The sequence below is a fragment of the Rhagoletis pomonella genome, unplaced genomic scaffold (genome assembly GCF_013731165.1).
Source record: "Rhagoletis pomonella isolate Grant_MI unplaced genomic scaffold, Rhpom_1.0 Rhpom_scaffold_00003, whole genome shotgun sequence".
Taxonomy (NCBI): domain Eukaryota; kingdom Metazoa; phylum Arthropoda; class Insecta; order Diptera; family Tephritidae; genus Rhagoletis; species Rhagoletis pomonella.
This window is the reverse complement of record NW_023458557.1, coordinates 5,867,642-5,878,185: the sequence shown is the minus strand read 5'-3', so window position 1 is coordinate 5,878,185 and position 10,544 is coordinate 5,867,642. Positions and strand designations below refer to the sequence as shown.

At 36.8% G+C, this 10,544-nt stretch overlaps 1 pseudogene; it reads left to right on the top strand.

Annotated features, from left to right (window-relative positions):
• The first annotated feature begins 622 nt into the window (after positions 1 to 622).
• Positions 623 to 1,516, top strand: LOC118736462 (annotated as a pseudogene).
• The last annotated feature ends 9,028 nt before the right edge of the window (positions 1,517 to 10,544 follow it).

Genomic DNA, 10,544 nt, shown 5'->3' with positions numbered 1-10,544 from the left:
GAAGTTCTAGGAGTATGTTCATACCTTGTAAAAGATCTCTACATACCCTTTGTTTATTTACCATTAATAATCGCTTAGTATATGCTAAAAGCATGTTGAGGAAAATAGACAATACGGTGGTTTTGAAGGCGTTCCAGGTAGGAAAACTACTAGCATTCTAACGAAAAGCAAAAAATAAACCTTTCCAGATTCTTAGAAACCTTCAAAGGTATATGCAAACATTGAACGACATTCTTACTGAATATAAAGCATCGATTGCTCTTGAGCTTACCATTACTCTAGTGATTTTATTACTGGAAATATGACGACCTTTGTTACTAATTTGATAGCTAGTGACGATATGAAAAACAGTGATTGTTTGTACCAAGCTCTACTAAGCCATATACCAAGTACGGCTGCTGTGACCTCGGAGAACTCGGTATAATCCAAAAATTTTGACGTAACCATGGCACAATAAACAGGTAATAGCAGAAGAGCAGATGCAACCCTTCCATGTATTTTGTTGTTGCTTGAGAAACATAAAATGTCAAACGAGAAATGTCAAATTACACCAATGTAAACAAGTTTGACAATTCAGAAAATTACCATTTTGCAAAAACAAATGCGCAAAGTAAATAAAATATAGTTTAAAACAATTGAACTGAATGATGTGTTTGTACCATGAAACTGAATGGCCCGTAGTGAACGTCTCTTGCCATAGCGCATAAATGGTTTTTATAGCAAATGCCGGCTTCTCGAAAAACGAATACTTAGCGGATTCTCAAAAAGAAAACCAAGTCTGTAGCGATATTAAATCAGAGGCACTGCGGTTGCTCAATAAAGAAGATGTGGTATTATTATTATTATTATTGTAGCAGCATACAAGTTCCTCAAAGACTTTTTGGGGAGTGTAGCTGAAGTGGCAGTCCTTGGCCATATATAAATCTGGGTCGTTCCGGTTACGTAGACCCGACTGTTGTGGGAACGAAGATGTTGTCATCGTGGACGCTGACAATTATATTAAAGGTGCTATTTAACTCTACTACAAAGGGTGTAATAAGGCGCGACCATGGGAGTTTAACCAACAGCGCACTAATGCAGATGTGTTGGATGATCGAGTGGACAATTCGAACGTGCCATATACACGGGAAATATTTGATGCTTTGTGTATGCGTTACGAAGAGCCGCATGGCAACTACCGTTGGGATAGTCCATTGTTTGTAGTGTTTCCCGATGATGCGCTTATTTTAAAGGCGCGCTATACGAGTGGAAAACCCTGCCACCAAATCAAAGCATACAAAATGTAAGCAAAGAAAAAAATTTAAAAAGCAAATACTTAGTTTATTTACTCCTATCATTCTTATAGCCACCACTAAGCGCTACAAATTATCTTTTCGAGCTGGATAAGTTAACGCAACCAATTATAGCCGACGCCTTGGCTGCACGAAAAATTGGTAACACCGATAGAGTGCCGGTGAAAGGTAATCAGGTGAAAGTAGAAGTTCCGGGTGCCGTAAATGCTATTCAACTGAACTGAAATGAAATTTTAAATAATATAATTTTATTTGCTTTTATTATATTTTGTTTATAAAGGTGTCTTAATACATTGCATTATTTAATATTATATTTCCTACTGTATTTCTATCGTAGATGGATGCAAGAGAAGTAGAATATAATAAAAAACTGCATCCAGTTAACTCTATCATATGCATAGGACTATGAGGGAAAAATTAACAAAATTAAACATTTGCTTACCACTAATTTCAATACAGGTAAAATTTTTTATCATTAATTTCGTGAAAAGTGTGTTCTACCAGCTATTTTTCGACTTTGTAGATTCTGAAATCATAGTTCTGGTTCCGGTAATGGTTTGCTTAAAATTACAACATGTGTTTTATGCTTTTGCATAATGCTTTAATTAAACATAAAAACATATTCCATGTTAAAGAATTCAATTTCATATGCCTAATATTCAACATTTATACTACTCGATCATAAAAGGAGCATATTATTCGTACAATTTTATTGTCATCAAGAGAGTTGCGTTTTTATAAACACATAGTCATACATACTGATTTGCATATGCATACTGGGATGTGGAAGAATTTGTTATGTGTGTGTCAAAAAACAAAAACCTAGGATTGCAAAATGACTAATAACTAAGTGTTAGGCAAGATAATACCTTGCGCCTTTGTTGCTGCTACTGCCAACGTCGCCATCAACAAGCTCATCAGATTCATCATCGTAATGCGATTAATCGTTATTTCGGTCATCTGGATCTTCTGGCTTGCGACAAATCCAAAATAAGTTCTCATATTCACTTTTAAGCATGGATTGTGGGTTTTATGCATATTTAGTGCGTACGCCTGTTTGGCTACGAAGAAAACCAAAGCCAACCATTTTGATCATTAGCTCCAAATTTTCAAAAGTAGGTTCGATGCTATACTCGCCCTGTATATAGCTGAAATGATAAAGTATTGGGCCCAAATTCACCCAAATGCCGCCTGGTTTCAATATTCTGAAAACGAAAAAAAATATAGTTTCGAAATTGGAATTTGATTTTGTATTTTAAGCAAACTTTCAACATTAAAAACATTAAAAATTGCCCTAGTTGTAAGCGTTAAAATTATACAAACATAATAAATTATTACCAAAATAGTTTCATATAAGTCGTACACACTCGTGCTCTTATATGTATTTATTTTAAGCGTGCATAATTTAAATCACTTGCCCACATGACAGGGACAATTTCGTTAAATATTTACATACCTAAAAATAGTTTCAATAAAGTCCACAATATTAATAGCGCAGTCGATAAAGAAGCAAGTGGTGACATAATGTTACCTGTTAGGCGTTTTGTAGACCTACTAATAACAAAAATTTAAATGCGATATAGTAAGCACATACATACATACATAGGCCCCTATTATGAGTTACATTCGATCTTCGACTGTGGTCGAAAGCGCTGATCGAAAGAATTTTGATTTGGTATTATGGCGCTCATTCGATGAAGAATAGCGCTATTGTGAACTTCGCTCGTTTATGTTGTTCACAATAGCATATTTTTCACCGCTGAGAAGCTTTGTTTACAAATCCAGCAAACTAAATAGTGTGCTTATACATATTTATGTAAATTTGTGCAAATTAAATTGAAATAAAAAAGAAAGCAAGTTTATAAAAACGTGGTAAAAATTAGTACAACGAAGTTCTGGGGTTCAACGATTCGTCAGAGGATGAGAGTTTAGTGAACTGACCAGGAGTAGTAAATGTTTAAGAGAGTTTAAGTGTAGTCTTTACAATATATTTTGACATAAAATATATTTAAGAAATTTGTCTACAGATTTACTAAAAACTTCCGACTGTCTAAAGAGGCGTTTGTGAGCCAAATCTATTTAAAATATTTTAAAACTATCCACAGCTCTATGATTTGTTCTCAGAGATCATGCCAACTGAGTATTGGGATTTTCCTTCACAAGTAAAGTAGCCTTTCGAGCTTGTGTTTTGTATTCACGACGTTAAAACTGCATGAAATTGATAAACATTTTTTTTAAATTAGTGTCTACCGGCCAAAAAGTAAGAAAACAAAGGCAAAATCATACATTTTTCACAATTTTCTAACACTTCGCTACCCCATCGAAACCAAAATTCTGTTCGACAGAAAATTCGATACTCAACGAAAATTTCGACACGGTTGCATAGCTCACAATACGAATTTCACTTTCGATCTTCGATAACCAGCGAAGATCGAAAATCGAATGCAACTCATAATAATGGGATAATAGCAAAGTGCTAATAAATTGTGCCATTTGCAAGCACAAAAATTTGTTTCATTTTGCTTAAACAAACAAATAAATATAGCTAGAGACATAAAAGTGCAGTGAGGTGACAAAAACAATAAGGCGCGAAAATAGATAAATGCCATAAGTGCAAGAATCCAATTCGCGGTGACTGCGGAATCCGCTGCGACGGTGTGTGTGGTAAAGTGTGGCACTGGGCAAAAAAATGCTCTGAATTGGATGAGTACAGTGCGAATGTACTCAAAGAAAAAACTTTGTGCGCTTTATGTGTAACCAATGTCACACATACATGCATAACATCGATGAGGTGCTCCGAAATATGAACTTAACAATAGAGAAAAATAGTCAAAAGATCCAAGAGTGTAGTGATGACTTCCAGGAGTCGCAAAAAATGCAAGTGAAAGAGCTTAAACTTCTCTTGCAATCAATAGAGAAAAAATTTGGGGAACTCATTGATGCAATGCAAAGAGTACAAAAAACCAGTGAGGCGAGTATTCTCGAAGTGAACCAAATTAAGGGCCGGTTGCTCAAAGCCTGATTGACACTAATCACCGATTAACATCGTTATCGACGTTACCGACACCGTGTTATATGCATGGAGTCGAAAACGTCGATAACGATGTTAACCGATGATTAGTGTCAACCAGCCTTTGAGCAACCGGCCCTAAGTCAATAGCTGACGGCGTAAAAAAGCAAAGCCATGATCTTTGCGAAGCCATAGTGCGCAATGAAAATGAGAACAAAAAAATTTGTGAAGAGATAAAGAAAGCGGTGACTGCTGACGCGTTAGCAGGTCAGCGGGCGAAAGCCTCTTATGCGGATCTCTTTAAAGGTAACACTGCGAAAGATAATAGGCTGCCGAAAGTAAATAAAGAGAAGCCATTAGTTCTACAACCAAAAGAGAAGCAGGAAGTGGATAAAACAAAAGAAGATTTGAACAAAAATGTTGACCCCTCGGGCTTGAAAATTAATAGTGTACAGGGGAGGAAAAGTGGGGCTGTAGTAATACAAACAGAAAATGAGGCTGAGCGTGAAAAAATCAAAAAGGCAATAGAGAATAAAATGAGTGATAGATATGAAATAAAAATCCCAAACGTAGCCAAGCCAGGGTTCATGGTATATAGAATGAGCTTTAAACATGAGAATGAGCAGCTTTCGGATATGATAAAAAAACAGAATGAATGCTTCAAAAATTATAATTTCAAAATTTTGAAATGTTTTGAAACAAAAAGAGGCAATGCAAAACATTATAATGCGTTAATAGAAATAGATGTAGATGCCTTTGCAGCCGTGCTGGCAAGCGAAAAAATAAACATAGGTTGGGAAAAATGTAGAGCCAAAGATGGAATGGAAGTTACTTTCTGTTTCAAATGCAAGGGATTTAACCACATAGCTGCGAAATGTAAAGCCGATGAGGTATGTTTCAAGTGCCTAGATAACCACAAAGCTGTGGAATGTTCTAAGGAAACATTAAACAAATGCTTAGGGCTTGATGAAAATCATATGACCTTTAACCCACAGTGTCCTGTATACCAGAAAAAGCTCGAGCATAAAAGAAATACTGTAAATTACTAACAATTACAGCAAGTTTGTGGGGACCATAGCGTTGAGTTTACGTCTCACCCAGGTGTATACAGAGTTTAGTGGCTAATAAAGTTGAGCTAGAAATACTTATAGATTTTACCGACCCGGATCTACTTTTGTGTTCCGAAACATGCCTAACTGATGACATAGAGGATACGGAAATAATGTTCCCGGCGTATCAGATGATACGCTGCGACTCACACAGTAGACACACAGGGGGAGTGATAATACTCGTTCGAAACACGCTCGGTTTTAAAACAATAACTAACAAGGCTTTAGAAAAAAATGTTTGGTGTATAGTTATTCAACTCACACACTGTGATACCAGGTGCCAGCTCGGGGTGGTTTATCACTCCCCAAGCTCAAGTGATGCGGAATTTGTTACATATATGGAGGATATCTTAGCAGAAATCTCAGAAAATTCTGTGAACACTGTTGTCATTGGCGATGTTAACATAAACATGAACGTAGTATCAACCTACAGCGGAAAACTCAATGATGTTTTCTTGCAACAAGCCATGCAACAGCTGATAAATTTTAATACGAGGGTGACGGAACATTCGGAAACACGTATCGACTTGTTGTATTCCAATGATAACCGAGTTATATGCCAAAAGGTCGAGGATCATAGAATATCTGACCACGAAACAATAATGTTTCGACTAAATGTCAATAAACTTAACCCACTTGCTAAGGAGGCAGAAGTAATATCCTGGGAGAGATATAACCCTGAGAACTTTACTAAGGCAGTGCGATTTCTCGAACTTAAATTTTTTCGATGCTGACGGTATGGTGGAGTATATTACTCATTGCATTATGTGGGCCATGAGGCAGTTGACTTACTCAAAAATAACTCGCATTAAGCAGAGGAACAAATGGTATGATAGGCAATTGACAGAGATGAACAAGTATAAATCTAAATCCCGTGAGAAAGCAGTGTTTTCAGGGTACTGGGGTGAATATAATTTAGGGAGAAGCAGGTATAAGAAAATGGTAAGGTGTAAAAAAATTAAATACTTAGAGCATAAGGTGGAAATAAATAAGGGTGACAGCCGACTCCTGTGGAAATACTTAAAGGAGGTAGTCAATAACACGGAGGTCAAAGAAAATATTGGAGAAGTGATAATAAATAACACCAACTACGTAGACAGCTTTGAAATTGCGGAAAACCTAAACAATTTTTTCGTGGACAGCATTTTGGAAATACATACCAATATAGAGTGTGTAAACTATGATCTTTTCGAGCAACGAGCTCCCACAAGTACGCTAAAATTTGAAGAGGTCTCAACGAAAGACATTCTTCAAATTGCCAAAAAATTTAAGCGGAAAATTGGGGGAAACAACCTACTTTCTGAAGGTGTTATTAAGGACTCTGCTGATTATATGGGATATTTCTATGCCCTACTTATAAATAAGAGTCTCCAAACAGGATCAGTACCGGAAGAATGGAAAATTTCATCAATAGTGCCCGTCAAGAAAGTTAGAAAAACGGTTATGGCTGAGGAGCTTAGGCCCATCAATGCTCTCCCTAGCTTGGAAAAAAAATGCTAGAAACCGTTGTGAAAAACCAGCTACAGTACTATGTGGAATCCAATAAAATACTCATAAAAGAACAATCTGGATTCAGAACTAAACATTCCTGTGAGACTGCGCTGAATCTGGTGCTTTCTCAATGGAAAGAAGGTCTTAACAGACACCTTAATGTAGTGGCAGTGTTTATTGATCTTAAGAGAGCATTTGAAACCGTTGATAGGGTCCGAATGTTGGATAATCTAAAATACATTGGTATAAAAAACACTGAGCTTGACTGGTTTAGAAGCTTTCTATGTAATCGTAGGCAACAAACAATAGTTAATTCAAAGATGTATAGTAAGATAGCCGTAGACATCGGATTACCACAGGGCTGTTTTGGCACCCCTACTTTTTAATATATAGATAAACGATATTAAAAGTTCTCTCAAATATTGTAAAATAAAACTCTTTGCGGATGATGCCTTGTTAACGATCAGTGATAGGGAACTACCAAATGCGATTGTCAAAATGCAAGAAGATCTTATTTCTTTGTATCAATGGCTGTGTTCAAAGAAACTCAAACTGAATGTGAAAAAGACTAACTTTATGGTATTTTCCAGAGCGGCAAATGCTGACTCCATAAGCCGTGAATTAAAAATCAAAGACGAAAATATCGAAGAGGTGAAAAGTGTCAAGTACCTAGGAATATACATAGACAACAAACTAAAGTTTGATGAGCACGTTGAGTATACAGTCAACAAGATTGCTAAAAAAATTGGCCTTATAAAGAGATCGTGTAAGTACTTGGGAAGAAGATATAAAACGTTGGTGTACAGGTCAATAGTAGAACCGCACTTTATATACTGCCCCACGAATTTCTTCCTAGCGGGGGACTCCCATGTAGATAAGCTGCAAAAAATGCAAAACCGAGCGATGAGATTCATCCTCAACAAACCATACGACACACCAACAAGATGTATGCTTGAGACCTTGAATTGGTTAAGCGTGAAGCAACAAGTTTTTTACCACGCTATGAAATTTGTGTACAATATTAAGAAGGGCAACCTGCCGGATTATCTTAGCGATAATCTCCGATATATAAGTGAGACGCATACATATTTGTTGAGAGAGATTAGCAGCTTCACACTCCCGAAGTATAGAACAGAAGTGGACAAAAAAAATATTTTCTATAAAGGCTTAAAGGGCTTCAATGAATTACCAGAGGCTATAAAAAATTGTGATACTATCACTCTTTTCAAGCGGCTGCTATTTGACTATTGTAGAATGCAGCCTACAAGATAGTGATGTATCAACAATAGCGTGGATTGGAAACTAGGCCTTTCCAACCACCAAGATATCGAGACTAGGCGGATCGGAAACTCGGCCTTTCCGACTACCTAGACCCTTAGATAATAAACAATAACCGAGCGGATTGGAAACTAGGCCTTTTCAACCGTCACGAAAGCGCGACTTGGTGGATCGGAAACTCGGCCTTTTCGACCACCCAGGAGATATCAATAAATCGAGTAACCCAAAAAGAATAGCGCGGATTAGAAACTCGGCCTTTCCAACCGTCTACATAACTTCCAAAAAATTGCATGCGTTTATATTGACATAAAATAATTGCAGTGATAAAGAAATAATGTTATTTAAAAATTTCTGTAGAGCATTTTGTATTTTGTATTTAATATTTAATATTTACATTTTAAATCTAAATCTTGTTATAAGAATGTTAAATCTTTGTTGCAATATAAGTCTAACAGACTGTAAAAAATAAATAAATAAATTAGATACTCATAATAAGGGCCATATATACGTACCCAGCCAGCAAAATCATCGCAAACGAGCTCGTAACTGGATATTTTCTTGAAGAGAAACTGGATAAAAAGTCGTGGATAAAAAGTTCGTAAAATGTACGTTTTCTTGCTGGGTATGTACAAAGTATCAAAGTTTTATGAACATTCGAAGGTACTTCTAAGGTGTAAATAAACACCATTGGATATAAATGCGCGTGGATGTGCTTGTTTGGATTGATGGTAGTGACCACAAATGATGGAGCTTTCAACTGAATTTGCTCAGACAACAACTCCAATTGTGATACGGAAATACGCATCTGCAATCAAAATGGAAATTTACGTACATATCATTAAGTTCATCAAATATTTAAGCTATCACATAGATTATTATATAAAAGAAACATATATATGTAAATGTAAGTGCGGATATAATAGTGACACTGGTAGGTACTAACTGTGTTTAATGCCTGGAAGCTTGTACTAAGACGTATGCCTGCTCAATTTCAATTGGATACGATTTCTGAAATATAAATATGATTAAAAGTTTGAACGTAAATAATTTAATATTTAATTTTACCAGTTTAAAGAGTGAATTTATTTAACTTTTTGTAGCGTACCAGCAGTTGCTTTGTCTTCTCCACTTTCAATTGTTTATTTAGGTGGCGCACTCTAAACAGTATCCGGCGGTGTAATAAACACCATTGGATATAAATGCGCGTGGATGTGCTTGTTTGGATTGATGGTAGTGACCACAAATGATGGAGCTTTCAACTGAATTTGCTCAGACAACAACTCCAATTGTGATACGGAAATACGTATCTGCAATCAAAATAGAAATTTACGTACATATCATTAAGTTCATCAAATATTTAAGCTATCACATAGATTATTATATAAAAGAAACATATATATGTAAATGTAAGTGCGGATATAATACTGACAATGGTAGGTACTGACAGTGTTTAATGCCTGGAAGCTTGTACTAAGACGTACGCCTGCTCAATTTCAATTGGGTACGATTTCTGAAATATAAATATGATTCGAAGTTTGAACGTAAATAATTTAATATTTAATTTTACAAGTTTAAAGAGTGATTTTATTTAACTTTTTGTAGCGTACCAGCCTTTGCTTTGCCTTCTTCACTTTCAATTGTTTATTTAGGTGGCGCACTCTAAACAGTATCCGGCATTTAAGAAAAACTGTTTGACGCTGTCTGGAAGGTCTACGTTAGCTGCTTTGTTCAGAAGGCGCTGCTTTATATTTTTACAGTGCGCTATTTCCTGTAAATTAACTGCAAGGAATACCGACTGCAAGCTCCTAATACGGTCTACAAAAAGGGGTGAAGGCTTTTTAAGGTACCCTTTCGACACCTGATCGACCCACGTAAAAGTTGCGTTACTGGTGTCTTCGTGCTCGCTGAGATGTTGCTTGCGAATTATATATCCAGCCATATATTCTAGCACATCGCCATGCAGCACATCAGCATCGCCATGTATTACATCGGTTCCCCCAAGCAGCGCATCGCTGTCGCCTTCCAGCACACCGCTATCGCCTTCCACCATATCGGTTTCGCCTTCCAGCACATCTGGATCGTATTCCAGCACATCGCCATCGCCATCGGTCGCGTCAACGGCCTCTGATTCTGCTGCCAAAGGCTCTGGTTCTCCTACTTCCTGTTCATCTAGTGCGCTATTTTCGAACATCCCGCTTCCATACAACACCTGCGGGTTTGATGTGTTCAGCCATTCAACAGAATCCTGCGCGGCGTTGCCTGTTTTGTTCAGATTTTCGGCATTCCTTGCTGGAAAATAATTCAGAGGGGCTATCCTCAAACGAGTCAGCGCCAAATATCGTATCGCTATCATAACCTTGCGAC